Source organism: Phoca vitulina, unplaced genomic scaffold (assembly GCF_004348235.1).
Source record: "Phoca vitulina isolate PV1807 unplaced genomic scaffold, GSC_HSeal_1.0 scaffold83, whole genome shotgun sequence".
NCBI classification, from domain to species: Eukaryota; Metazoa; Chordata; class Mammalia; order Carnivora; family Phocidae; genus Phoca; species Phoca vitulina.
In genome coordinates, this window is record NW_022589786.1 from 69,391 (window position 1) to 85,188 (window position 15,798).

Below are 15,798 nucleotides of genomic sequence, written 5' to 3' on the forward strand. Positions count from 1 at the left end.
GTTTGTGGTTTTTTAGTTTCTTCTAGTAATTGATTTCTACTTTCATACTATGGTCAAAAAGATGCTTAATATGTTTTCAATCTTCTTGAATTTATTGAGATTTGTTTTGTGGCCTAACATGTAACCTATCCTGAAGAATGTTCCATGCGCACTTAAAAAGAATGTGTATTCTGTAATTTTTGGATAAAATCTTCTGTATATATCTATTAAGTCCATCTGGTCTAATGTGCCATTGAGGCCAATATTCCCTTATTGATTTTCTGACTGGATGATCTATTCATTGACATAAGTGGTATATTAAAGTCCCCTCCTATTATGGAATTACTGGCAATTTCCCCCTTTATGTCTGTTAATATTTACTTTATATATTTGGGTGCTCATATTGGGTGCATAATTTTTTAGGAATCTTATATCCCTTTCTTGGATTTTCTTTATCATTATGTAATGCCCTTTATTGGCCTTTGTTACAGTATTTGTTTTAAAGTCTATTTTGTTTGATATGAGTATTGCTACTCTAACTTTTGTTTCATTTCCATTTGCATGGAATACCTTTTTCCATCCCTTCACTTTCAGCCTGTGTATGTCTTTAGATCTGAAGTTAGTCTCCTATAGGCAGCATATAGATGGGTCTTGTTTTTTTTAATCCATTGAGCCACTCTTTGTCTTTTTATTGGAGCATTTAGTCCATTTACATTAAAAGAAATTATTGTTGGTATGTCTTTAGTGCCATTTAGTTAATTGTTTTCTGGTTGTGTTTGTAGTTCTTTTTTCCTTTCTTCTCTTCTCTTCCCTTGTGATTTGATGGTTTCTTTTAGTTTTACATTTGAGTTCCTTTCTCCTTATTTTTTGTTTATCTATTGTAGATTTTTAGTTTGTGGTTACAATGAGGTCTCTATCATCTATCTATCTATCTATCTATCTACCTATCTATCATCTATCTCAGTCTATTTTGAACTGATAGTCATTTAATTGTGACACATTCCAAAAGTACTACATATTTATATTTATTTTTTTTTTAAGATTTTATTTATTTATTTGACAGAGAGAGAGATAGTGAGAGCAGGAACACAAGCAGGGGGAGTGGGAGAGAAGCAGGCTTCCCGCCAAACAGTGAGCCCAATGTGGGGCTTGATCCCAGGACCCTGGGATCATGACCTGAGCCGAAGGCAGACACTTAATGACTGAGCCACCCAGGCGCCCCTCAAAAGCACTACATTTTCATTCCACCACTCCACATTTTATGTTTTTGATGTCATATTTTACATCTTTTTATTTTGTATGTCCCTTAACTGCTTATTGTAGTTATAGTTGATTTTACTATTTTTGTTTTTTAACCTTCATACTAGCTTTTAAGTGGCCAATCTATTGCCTTTACTGTATAGTTGCCTTTACCAGTAAGATTTTTTTCATGTATTTTCTTACTTCTTTTTATGGCCTTTTCTTTTGTACTTAAAGAAGATCCTTTAACATTTCTTGTAAGACTGGTTTAGTGGTGATGAACCAGCTTGTCTGGGAAATTCTTTATGTCTCCTTCAATTCTGAATGATAATCTTGCCAGATAGAGTATTCTTGGTTGTGAGTTTTTCCCTTTTACATTTTATATCCTGTCACTTTCTTCTGACCTGCAAACTTTCTGCTGAAAAATCAGTGATAGTTTTAGGGGTTTCCCTTGCATGTGACTATTTGTTTTTTTCTTGCTAACTTTAAGATTCTCTCTTTGTCTTTAACTTTTGCTATTTTTAATTATCATAGATAATTGGTGTGGATCTCTTGCGTTTATCTTCTTTGGGACTCTCTGTGTTCCTGGACCTGGATTCTGTTTCCTCCCCAGGTTAGGAAAACTTTTAGCCATTATCTCTTCAAATAAGTTTTCTGCCCCTTTGTCTCTGTCTTCTCCTTTTGGGACCCCTATAATGTGAATATTGGTATATTTGATGTTGTCCCTGAGGTCCCTTAAACTATTCTTTTTTAAAATGTTTTTTCTTTTTGTTATTCTGTTTGGGTGATTTCCATATTCTATCTTCCAGATCACTGATCCATTTTTCTGTATTATCTAATCTGCCATTGACTCCCTCTAGTGTATTTTTCATTACAGTTATTGTATTCTTCAACTCTAATTGGTTCTTTCATATATTTTCTAATTCTTTGTTTAAGTCCTCACTGTGTCTTTCAACTCCTCTCCTGAGTTTGATGAGCATCTCTATTACTATTACTTTGAACTTTTTATCAAGTAAATTACTTACCTCCATTTCAGTGGGGTATTTTTCTGTGGTTTTATCTTGTTCTTTCATCCAAAACATATTCCTGTTTCCTCATTTTATTTGACATTCTATGTTTCTATGAATTAGGTGAAACAGCTACCTCTCCCGTCTTGAAGGAGTGGCCTTATGTAGGGTTGTCACTTGTGTAAACTGTATGTGCCTGGTAGCTTGGCAGGCTGCCTGGAGCTGAAGCTGGTGTGGGCCACGGGCTCCTGGAGCATGCCATGCCAGGGCTGCCTTGACAGGACAGCAGGAGCTGAAGCAGGTACAAGCCAGGGGGTCTCTGGGCATGCTGCACTGGGACCGGGGCCACCCTGGCAGGATGGCTGAAGTTAGAGTGGGCATGGGCCAAGGGGTCCCAGGGTGCACTGTCCTGGGGCCACCTTGGCAAAATGGCTGGAGCTGTTGTGAGCCAATGGTCCAAGGCATGCCAGGGTGGCCTAGCAGACCAGTTAGAGCACCTGTATGCTGCTCCTGCTGGCACTATCAGGGTAGAAGAAGAGCATAAAAAGTGACCATCACCAGCACCCTTGACCCCAGAGAGAGTTCTAGCACTTCCCTACCCATTTGGCTGATATGCTAGGGTTAGTAAATGGATTTCCTTCACTTATAGTCTAGTTGTTTTCCATACTACTGTTTTTCCATTGTGCCCCAAGGTGAGTGGGTCTGTGCATGGGTGCCTCAGTGATATCCGTCCCTACCGCATAGTGCCATGTCAAAGGTGGGATTCCCACTGTTACCATGTCTCCATCTCTCCTACCCTTCTCTACATGATCCCTCTATTTTTATTGTGCACAAGCTGTTTAATCAACCCTCAGTTCTTCTTCAGGAGGAATTGCTTTATATATAGGCATAGATTTGATGTGTCCATGGGAAGAGGTGAGTTCAGGGTCTGCCTGTGCCACCATTTTGGACTGTCCTCTTATTTTTCAGATTATTTCCCATAGGCACCAATTTTGAATCAATCAAATCTAGATTCAAATCCTAGTTCTATTATTTCCTATTATTGCATCACTAGAAGTCTCTTATCCTTGTTTTCTTTAGCTATAAAAGGTAGATAATAGTACTACCTCTCTAGGTTTATATGAGGACTCAAAGCATAATACATAAGCAACATTTTGCACAAAATCTACTCATAGGAGGCATTAATAATAGAAGCCATAAAATTCTATCTGAAGTGGTAAAGTACAGTGAGTAAGAAATACCTAGTTCAACTCTCAGTTCTTCCCAGCTCTCCAATTTGGGGCAAATTATTTAAGCATACCGTGCCTCTGTTTTCAATTTTTTTCAGTGGAAAAAATAATAGTACCTGCTTTTCTACATGATGGTTATGAGACTTAAATGAAGAAAATATATGTAAAATACCTTGCCTAGAACACAATTAACTACACAAAAATATGAGTTACTATATATTCATACATTAAATTCAAGAGGCTCTAAACTCCAAATATATTAAACAAAATATAATTGATTAGGTCATCTGTATTGCATTTCACTTGCTTAGCTGGTAAAACTGAAAGTCATAGATGCTGTTTATACATCTGGATGTCTAGAATGCAGTGACCCGTAGTGATCAAGAGCATGATTCCTGGAGTCAGGTGCAACTGGGTTCAAATCCTGGCTCTCCTACTAGCTGTGCCATTGTAAGTGTGAGATTTAACCTCCTGAAATCTCATTTTCTTTATGCAAAAAAGAATTATCCGGGGCGCCTGGGTGGCTCAGTTGGTTAAGCGGCTGCCTTCAGCTCAGGTCATGATCCCAGGGTCCTGGGATCGAGCCCCACATCAGGCTCTCTGTTCAGCGGGGAGCCTGCTTCTCCCTCTCCCTCTGCCCCTGCTTGTGTTCCTGCTCTCGCTGTCTCTCCCTCTGTCGAATAAATAAATAAAATCTTTTTTAAAAAAAAAGAATTATCCACTTCATGGAATTGTTGTGAAGATTCAAGGGACCCATAATGAGAGTGGAAAGGCATTGCTACATCTTGACTTGCTCCTACTACCTACTATGACAGCTCCCAGGTCCAAAGAATTGGAGAGAGCTAAGGAAATCTCTCTTCCATTTCTCTCATCTTGTGGGTCAGCTTCTCTTGGCTAGTTCCTAAATCTGGGAATAGTTCCAGGGACAAGATGCAGCTGAGGACACAGAGAACAGACTGAGAGCAGAAATCAGGGACAGTTGGAAGACATAAGCTATGGGCAAACCCAGATCCTTGTGGATGGAAGTTGGCTGGACCTGGTGTCATTGGGCAATGACCATGGGAAGGAACAGACAAACAAGAAACATTACATGGCCTTAAAGATACAGAAAAAGTCTCAGAATCAAAAAAAAGGATAAGGTGATTTTTATGAGTGCATCTGTGGGGAGTGGAAGTAAGTGTGGCTCTGGAGAAAGATACTCTAAATGTTTTCATTTTGTTACTAAAAGTAAATATGAAATATGACACAATTTTTTAAATACCCGCTATTTCTTCATTAACTAGTTGTGTTCTTTTGCCCAATCATAAAGGACTGATTTATTAAAAGAATCCAAATGTTCTTTTTTATCCTCCCAAATAATCAATTTTATTATATACTGTCCAAATTAGAAAGTCCAGGTGGGGTCACAGAATAGAAATCTTTTCACATTAAATATTTCTCCCCCATAGAACACTTTGTTTTCTCAGTCCACTAGAAGGGAGAAGAACAGATATAAATTTTGTCAAAAGAAAACAAAATATCTCCCTTAAAAGGGGTTAGAAATCTAGAAGGAAGACAGAGGGTTCTACAAACAGTGAATGTATAATTGATGTTATTAATGATGGAGTCAAAGAGATAATAGAAAAAAATAGGCAAATTGAATTAACTCTAATCCTGTAAACATGAATAGTCCATGAAAATCTAAAATATGAACAGCCTGTGAAGATATTTATTAGTCCACTCACTTTCTGATCTACAGAGTAGGCCCCACACAGATCAAAACCAGTAACTTTCTGTTCATAAATTACTCTCTGGGAGTCAGTTGGGCAATTTAGAAAGTTTTCAACTCCAAGGTCATTTGAGAGCTATTAATGTAAAAGTGAATTTTTTAACTGGTACCCTGAGGAGCTCATAAGAATTAAAATGGAAGTAACTTCTGTACTTGGAGAATCTGGCCAAGAATAAGATAAATAGGGGGCAGGACAGATCCTTTTGTGACTTGAGCAAGTCAAAAGCATGGTCAAGATTTAATGCACATCTCCAGTGATTCTCAATCCCAGTGAATTGCAAGTGAGACACCAGAGCCCTTATCTTGGACACCTAGATTCCCCTGTAGTTCTTTAACAACTTCCTTTGATACAAATTTATTAATGAGGATCCAGCAGAGCAACTGCATTTCCATGTGTTTAATTTGTCATTAGAGTACCACTGTGTATCTTACATACATACAACATTTCTAATTTTTTTAGTAGAGTAACTTATCATTATTAAAGTAATCTGATTTGATCATGGAAACTTTAGTCTGGCTAAAAGATGTTATCCTTGGCATAATTTTTGTAAAAAATGTAATAGTTATTTTTTAATGGAACAGTAATTTCCAATTACAGCAACAATGTACCAATTCACTTGATGATCATTTGATGTAATGCTCCATCAGTTTTGCCTCCATGTTTGTCACTTTCTGACACTTCAATAAACAGAAAAACTCTGCAAAGCCTACACAAAGCATAGCTTCAATCACTTGTTCAGGAAATTTATACAAGAAATTTACCATAACATTTTTCATTTAACCAATTTAATCTTTCTTATCACATTTCATACTGTAACTTAAATAGTCACATAATATGCATTATTAGGTAATTATTCTCTTTGGCAGCTAGGGTGTTAAGGGTAATCAAATGAAAATTCAGTAATGCAGTTGTTGCCTTAGAGAATGTTGCAGCATCCCCAAAATGATACTACTAAGCTCAGACCTTTTTAACAGCTAAAGTTAAAAAAAGAAGTTCTGGTTCCTATGTGCCAGGGTCCCAGCCAATACCCCAACCCCTCTGTTTCTTTGACCTATATGAAAAATGGAAGTGGCATTTTGAACATAAAGAGCCTCCACAGCAATATTATCATTTTACTGAATGATAGATTTCCTAAACAAAGCAAGGCTCTGCATCAGCGCACTTTTTTATTTAAAAACTTGCCATGGGACAATATGCTGTTATCTAAAGTTCTGGGTCAATAAAAATGTGAAAATGCCTATTCAACATCTTTTAAAAAGCACCTAACATAAGTCATTCTAAGAACTTATGGAGGTGAATTACATTTTTTCCCTTTTTAAATACTTTTTGTCAGTGGCTTGAACAATAGCATTAAAAATGTCATCATGAAGGTGGAAGGGACCCTGAGGGACATTCTAATCCATCCTCCTCTAGAGACCTGCAGCCTAGAAGACCTGTGGTTTATTCCAATGTTTTTTTTCCCAGCCTCAATTCTTCATGATACAACTTCTACATAACAAGAAAAGGTTATTATTATCATGTTGGTAATGTTTCTATGAGATAGTCACTGTTACTTGATATCACTGAAGATATTTATAGGCAATTTCACTATTTCACTAAAGTCACCTCAGATCAGATTTTGGATAAGGTTTTTCCCCCCTAGGGTTTACAGAAGAAAATATTTTCATCTAAAGTTTGCCATCCCTCCCTCCCCAAGGGCAATCTAGTGCATTCCAAACCAAAAAAACCTACCACACTGAATGATTTGCACATTGTATTATTTCCACAAAAGGATGTATGGGCTCCAAACCTACACACTGGTGCCATTGGGGCACATCTCCATTGGGTGGCAGTACATGTTCAGAACAACCTAATACTGCTAGTTTAGCACATAATTTTGAAATGGAATTTTTATTTCATTTTCTTAAATTCCAGTAACAGTCTTTTCATAAAGGCAATTCATTGCCCATTTAATTGATAAAAAATCAGGAATGAAACTATCTTTCAGATGTTTATATATTTTAATTAATGATTGTAGGCAATCTATATTTTACTCACTGATATATATTATCAGTGATAATATATGTAAAATATATATATCATATGATATATGTAATATACATTAATATAATATGTCATATGTATTTTGTTCCCTGATATCTAGTTCAGTGTCTCATAAGTAGTAGTCACTCATTTTTTTTAAATGGCTTCATGCTGATATAAAAATCTAAAGATAAAATTATGAGTGTAGAAAAATTAATTTTTCTGCCTATTCAACCAACTGTCCAAGGTTTTAGCCAAAACTACTCCATAGTTGGTAATCTAGACTGTATTAAACTCAGTGATCAGTTTTATCTGGTGTTTAGAGAGATGTGCAAAATTCTGTTTTTAACACAGAACAGGTGGCAGCCCTTCAAGTTACCATGTCCCATTAAATCATGTAGTGACACAATTGATTTTCTATTTCTTACTTTGTATTCTAGATTAATTTTTTAAAAACTAGGATTAGTGAGGAGCAAAGAGCCAGTTATAATGCTCTTAGGGGTTTTGATTCTTGTTAATCTGTTTTGACTGGTTGTTTTCATTAAAGATGCTTTTTAAACTAGTCTACTGAGCTAGGGTGCATCTTGGAAAGTATTTTTGGCTATAGACAAATACCATCTGTAATAAAGCAAACTTCGAATTATTTGTAAGAAAAAAAGATTATTAGTACAAACCAAAGACAGAAAAAGATCCCAAAACTGGTCCTTGGAGAAAACAAGAAGAATATACAGGTTTTGTTGAAAACATACACGGAACGTGGATTTTTCAAATAAATAAGTGTCATCTAAAATTGACCAATCCACAGTATTAGTTTTAAGGTAATCCGTATCACTAAATAATTGCTTAAATGATTCTTAATGATTTTAATAGACATAGAAAAATTGCATTCACTAAAAAGAAGCTGAATTGAAATAAACATATATATTATTTTAACATACACATTCAAACTTTAAATGTTCAGGCTCATGTGTAACTAGATATTTTTACATATTACTGAATCTTAAATGTAAGATTCTGTTTGATTGTAATAGTTATAACCAAATCATTTTCAGAGGTTTCTTTTTTCTCATTATTTTTATTTTTAAATTTTTTATTTAAATTCAATTTAGTTAACATACAGTGTATTACCAATTTCAGAAGTAGAATTTAGTGATTCATCAGTTGCATATAACACCCAGTGTTCACTATATCAAGTGCCCTCCTTAATGCCCATCACCCAATTACCCCATCCTCCCCACCTCCCCTCCAACAACCCTGTTTGTTCACTATAGTTAAGAGTCTCTTATGACTTGCTTCCCTCTCTGTTTTTATCTTATTTTATTTTTCCTTCCCTTCCCCTATGTTCATCTGTTTTGTTTCTTAAATTCCACATATGAGTGAAATCATATGGTATTTGTCTTTCCCTGACTGACTCATTTCACTTAGCATAATAATCATTCCAGTTCCATCCACATCATTGCATTGGCAAGATTTCATTTAATTCTATTTGATGGCAGAGTAATATTCCTAGATAGATAGATAGATTAGGAATAGATTCCTATATGTATTCATATATATATTATATATATGAATATTACTCTGCCATCAAAAAGAATATATATAGGCATATATGAATATATATATAAGAATATATATATATTGGAATATATATCTTCTTTATCCATTCCCTTCTTTATCCATTCATCTGTTGATGGACATCTGGCCTCTTTCCATAATTTGGCTATTGTGGACATTGCTGCTATAAACATTGGGGTGCATGCACCCCTTCAGATCACTACTTTTGTATCCTTTGGATAAATACCCAGCAGTGCAATTGCTGGATTATAGGGTAGTTCTATCTTTAACTTTTTTTTTAAAGATTTTATTTATTTATTCATGAGAGACAGAGAGAGAGAGAGGGAGAGGGAGAAGCAGGCTCCCAAGGAGCAGAGAGCCCAATGCGGGACTCAATCCCAGGACCCTGGGATCATGACCTGAGCTGAAGGCAGATGCTTAACCATCTGAGCCACCCAGATGCCCTCTCTTTAACTTTTTGAGGAACCTCCATACCGTCTTCCAGAGTGGCTGCACCAGTTTACATTCCCACCAACAGTGTAAGAGAGTTCCCCTTTCGCTGCATCCTTACCACATCTGTTGTTTCCTGAGTTGTTAATCTTAGCCATTCTGATCGGTGTGAAGTGGTATCTCATTGTGGTTTTGATTTGTATTTCCCTGATGCCGAGTGATACTGAGCATTTTTTCATGTGTCTGTTAGCGATTTGTATGTCTTCTTTGGAGAAATGTCTGTTCATGTCTTCTGCCCATTTCTTGACTGGATTTTTTGTTTGTTTGGTTTTGGTTTTTTGGTTTTTGGTTTTGGGTGTTGAGTTTGATAAGTTCTTTATAGATTTTGGATAGTAACCATTTATCTGATAAAAAAGCCTCTTCCAATTTTGTCCAGTTAAGTACAAATTAAGCCACAGAAAACTAGATAAGCAACATAGTCCTATTTATCATTTATATAAGTAGAGTCAGCACAGAATGCAATGTAAAGAAAAATAAATTTTAATTTTTCTTGGCCATTACTTTAGAAAACCAACCAATGATACTATATACCAAAGTAGTATGACATAGAATCTACCAAAGAATACAACTTATCCATTGGCAATGGGACATATAGTGTGCATTATTTTTGTATATTTTTTTCACAAACAACAGAATCTACGCACTATAATAATATTTAAGATAATTTTTTAAAATATGATTTTTGGTCAGATGACTGCTAAAAAGTAACACTAAGACAACATATGGAGAGTCTGAGTGAGTTAAGACTTCAATCCCTTAAAGACCTGCCAGGAAAGCAAACCTTCCTCGGGTGTGAACTCAGCAAAATGCCCATTTGTATCACTGGGATTTTATTGATGATCACACTGAGTGGGGAAAGAGTGAATCAAGCACAAATCATGCTTACTGTGGTATTTAGTAGTTCTCTCTGTTCACCTCCCTATGCGGAGATAATGAAAATGGGGTGTGGTTGAATAAATGTGGAAAAATTTCAGTGTTTCACATTCCCCATTCCTGCCTTGGAGCACATTTCAACCATAGTCCGCTGGGTGCTGCTGCTTGAATAAACAGTGGAGTGCCGCAGGCGGCACCCATAAGAAGTTTTTGCTGACATGTGATGTCAAATATTTTTCAGTTGACTTAGTCTGAGATTAAGAATTTCCGCATACATCAGCCAATGAGAACTTTAGAACTAAGGAAACTTCCTTCATGGTAATGCTTTTAAATCACCATCAATGGAAAAGACATATACCCATTGAATACTTAATGAAATGTCCCAAGAAGTCATCCTTCATTGAGATGGCTTTTAAGTGAACCAGTCTCAGGGAGAGAGGTGTTAGTTCTGGATTGGAAATAAATCTGCAATTCCCACCTGCCTGTAATTGGTTTCTTCTTCTTGTATTCTTTCTGTCCTTGTCCAAATGCCAATTTCAAATGCTGGTAGAGTGACTTTTGAATAGAAATATGAAGATGTCAGGCTGATTGTAAAGTCTCACCTCTGGAGGGAAAAGATGGCAGAGGAGTAGGGGACACTATTCCAACTGGTCCCCAGAATTGAGCTGGATATCTACCAGGCCACTATGAACAGCCACAAAATCAGTCTGAGATGTAAGAAGATAGATCTGGATATCTACAAACAGAATATCGCAGGCGTTTGGTTTTGAGGTATGAAGCGGGGAGCCGTGATTCTGCAGGCAGATATCAGAGGATACATGGAAAGGGGAGGGAGTCGAGCCATGGGGATCCTACACCACCAGTGAGTGATAGCCTCCTGCACTGGGGACGGGGCACAGACTCACAAATGGTAGCGACAGGAAAGGACTTTAGGGCAGCCCCCTGGACGGAAACCGGGAGTGGTGGGGCCATATGTGTGAACTGGGGGCAGCTGGCAGTTTTAGAAGCACAAAGGGCAGAGACGTTCCCCGACCAGGAGGCAAGGACTGGGAGCACAGCTGAGGGGCGCACAACCCAGGACACTGCAGTTTATAGCAGCACAGACAGAAACAGAGATAGTGTGGCCTGGAGAGCTCACTGAAGAACAGATTGCGATCTCTCTGCTCTGAGGCAGAGGGTTGGAAATGGTCTCTTCTGCTCTGACTCTCGAAAGAGGCATGCAAAGCCACCAGGGAAAGCCATCAGGGAACAAAAGCCCCAAAAACCAGTTTCCACTGAGACCATGCCCCACCACAAGGGGCAGGGCAACTCTGCCCAAACAGGGTTGCCTGAGTAATAGCATGGCAGGCCCCTCCCCCCAGAAGACAGGCTGGGAGAACAAGAGGCCAGCAACCCTAAGGTCCCTATAAAACAGGTGCATCTTGCTTGGATTGTGGTCAATAATTTGGACTCTATACATTCCCTCAACCACCCCTCAACAGAATGACTAGGTGGCGGAACCACCAAAATAGAAAAGACTCAGAGACTATGACTTAGGCCACAGATTTACAAATGGATACAGATATAACCAAGATGTCAGAGATGGAATTCAGGGCAGCAATTGTAAAGATGATAGCTAGAATGGAGAAATCGATTAATGGCAACATAGAGTCTCTAAGGGCAAAAATGAAAGCTGAATTGGCAGAACTTAAAAATGCTATCAATGAGAACAAATCTAATCTAGATAATCTAACAGCTAGGGTAAATGAGGCAGAAGAGCAAATTAGTGATTTATAAGACCAATTAATAGACAAGAAGGGAAAAGAGGAGGCCAGGAAAAAACAACTCAGAATCCATGAAAATAGAATCAGAGAAATAAGTGGCACAATGAAACGTTCCAATGTCAGAATTATTGGGATCCCTGAGGGGGTGGAGAGAGAGAGAGGAGTAGAAGATATATTTGAGCAAATCGTAGCTGAGAACTTCCCTAATCTGGGGAATGAAACAAACATTCGTGTCCTAGAGGCAGAGAGGACCCCTCCCAAGATCAAGGAAAACAGGCCAACACCCCGGCATGTAATAGTAAAATTCACAAATCTTAACACCAAGGAAACCATCTTAAGGGCAGTTAGGGAGAAGAGATTCCTTACATACAGAGGGAGGAACATCAGAATAACGTCAGACCTATCCACAGAGACCTGGCAAGCCAGAAAGGCCTGGCAAGACATATTCAGGGTACTAAATGAGAAGAACATGAAGCCAAGAATACTTTATCTGGCAAGGCTTTCATTTAGAATGGATGGAGAGATGCAGAGCTTCCACGACCGGCAGAAACTGAAAGAATATGTGACCACTAAGCCGGCCCTGCAAGAAATATTAAGGGGGGTTCTATAAAAGGAGAAAGACCCCAAGAAGGATATACAACAGAAATTTACAGGGACAATCTATAAAAACAACGTCTTCACAGGCAACATGATGACAATTCATATCTTTCAATAATCACTCTCAACGTGAATGGCCTAAACGCTCCCATAAAATGGCACAGGGTTGCAGATTGGATAAAAAGACAGGACCCATCCATATGCTGCCTACAAGACTCATTTTGAACCTAAAGATACATCCAGACTGAAAGTGAAGGGACGGAGATCCATCTTCCATGCCAGCGGACCTCAAAAGAAAGCTGGGGTAGCAATTCTTATACCAGACAAATTAGATTTTAAACTAAAGTCTGTAATTAGAGACACAGAAGGATGCTATATCATTCTTAAAGGGTCTATCCAACAAGAACATCTAACAATTGTAAATATCTATGCCCCCAATATGGGAGCAGCCATCTACATAAGCCAGCTGTTAACCAAAATAAAGAACCATATTGATAACAATACGTTAATTGTAGGAGACCTCAATACTCCACTCTCAGCAATGGACAGATCATCTAAGCAGAAAATCAACAAGGAAACAAGAGCTTTGAATGATACACTGGACCAGATGGACCACTCTGCTCAAGAATGTTTGGATCAACCAGGAAATCAAAGAAGAACTTAAACAATTCATGGAAACCAATGAGAACAAAAACACAGTGGTCCAAAACCTATGGGATACTGCAAAGGCAGTCCTAAGGGGGAAATACATAGCCATCCAAGCCTCACTCAAAAAAATAGAAAAATCCCGAATTCACCAACTAACTTTACATCTTAAAGAACTAGAGAAAAAGCAACAAACGATGCCTAAGCTATGCATTATAAGAGAAATAATTAAGATTAGAGCAGAGATCAATGAATTAAAAACCAGAAACACAGTAGATCAGATCAACAAACTAGAAGCTGGTTCTTTGAAAAATTAATAAGATCAATAAACCACTGGCCAGACTTATCCAAAAGAAAAGAGAAAGGACCCAAATTAATAAAATTATGAATGAAAGGGGAGAGATCACAACTAACACCAAGGAAATAGAAACAATTATTAGAAATTATTATCAACAACTATATGCCAATAAATTGAGCAACATGGATGAAAAGGATGCCTTCCTGGAAACCTATAAGCTGCCAAGACTGAAACAGGAAGAAATCGACAACCTGAATAGGCTAATAACCAGTAATGAAATTGAAGCAGTGATCAAAGACCTCCCAAAAAACAAGAGTTCAGGGGCTGATGGATTCCCTGCAGAATTCTACCAAACATTCAAAGAAGAAATAATACCTATTCTCCTGAAGCTGTTTCAAAAAATAGAAACAAAAGGAAAGCTTCCAGACTCATTCTATGAAGCCAGCATTACCTTAATCCCTAAACCAGGCAAAGAACCCATCAGAAAGGAGAATTTCAAACTGATATGCCTGATGAATATGGATTCCAAAATCCTCAAAAAAATCCTAGCTAACAGGATTCAACAATACATTAAAAGGATCATCCACCACGACCAAGTGGGATTTATCCCCGGGAAGCAAGGGTGGTTCAACATTTGCAAATCAATCAATGTGATAGAACACATTAATAAGAGGAGAGAGAAGAACCATATGGTCCTCTCAATTGATGCAGAAAAAGCATTTGACAAAATACAGCATCCTTTCCTGATTAAAACTCTTCTGAGTATAGGGATAGAGGGAACATTCCTCAAGTTCATAAAATCCTTCTATGAAAAATCCACAGCAAATATCATCCTCAATAGGGAAAAGCTGAGAGCCTTTCCCTTAAGATCAGGAACATGATGAGGATGCCCACTCTCGCCACTATTGTTCAACATAGTACTAGAAGTCCTAGCAACAGCAATCAGACAACAAAAAGAAATAAAAGGTCTTCAAATTGGCAAAGAAGTCAAATTCTCTCTTCATAGATGACATGATAATTTATGTGGAAAATCCAAAAGACTCTACCTCCAAATTACTACGACCATACAGCAATTCAGTAATGTGGCAGGATACAAAATCAATGCACAGAAATCAGCTGCTTTCTTACACACTAACAATGCAACTGTAGAAAGAGAAATTAGAGATATGATTCCATTTACAATAACACCTGTTTGGGAGGTATGAACCAACACAACTTGTAGATGGGTATGATCTTGGAGGAAGGGGTGAGGAAAAGGGAAAAATCAAAGAAAACACCTAAGTTGGAGACTTGAGGACCTAGTAAATGGTAAAATAATTTTAAGAGATGTGAAGCAATAAGAGATCATTTCTATTGTAGATTAACACCATTCATTCTTCTTATTCTAGCTTAATGCTTCTCAAAATTGAATGTACATATGAATTACCTGTGAATCTTATTAAGATGCAGATTCTGACTTAGTAAATCTGGATTCTCTAACATGTTCATTTGATCTATATGTCTGTTCTTTCTCTAATATCATACTGTTTTTATTACTGTAGCTTTATATTAAATCTTAAAATCAGGCAGCATAGTTCCATCAACTTTGTTCTTTTGCAAAATTGTGTGCTGACCATGCTAATGTCACTTATTAGTTCTAATTTTTTTCATAAATTCCTTATATTTTCCACATAGATAATAAGGTCATTTTTATATAAAGACTGTTTTTCTTTCTTTCCTACTTGTGTGTCTTTATGGAAATCCTTGCCTTGTTTCCTATCTTAGAGGGAAAGCATTCATTCTTTCACGATTTAATATGATGTTATCTGCAGGTGTTTTATAGATGCCATTTATCAGGTTGTGGAAGTTTTCTTATATTCCAGTGATTCTATCCGTGATGGTTGTTCAACTTAGTTAAATGTTTTCCTGCATCTATGGAGATGAACATATGGTTTTTCTTATTAGTATATGGAAATGGTAAATTACATTGATTGGTCATTTAATTAGAACCAACTTTACATACCTGGGATAAATCCATCTCATCATGATATATACAGTGTGATTGGTTTACTAATATTTTGACGATTTTTGTTTCTTTGTGCATGAAGAATATTGATCTGGGTTTTGGTGTCAGAGTAATGCTGACCTCATAAAATGTGATGGGAAGTGTTTCCTCTTATTTTTCCAAAAGATTTATTACAAAGGTGGTATTATTTCTTCCTTAAATGTTTAGCAAAATACACCAAAAAGAAAATTTTTAAAATATGAATTCAATGTATTTAAGAGGTACAGCGTTATTCAAATTATCTATTTTTTTTCTTGCAAGGGCTTGGG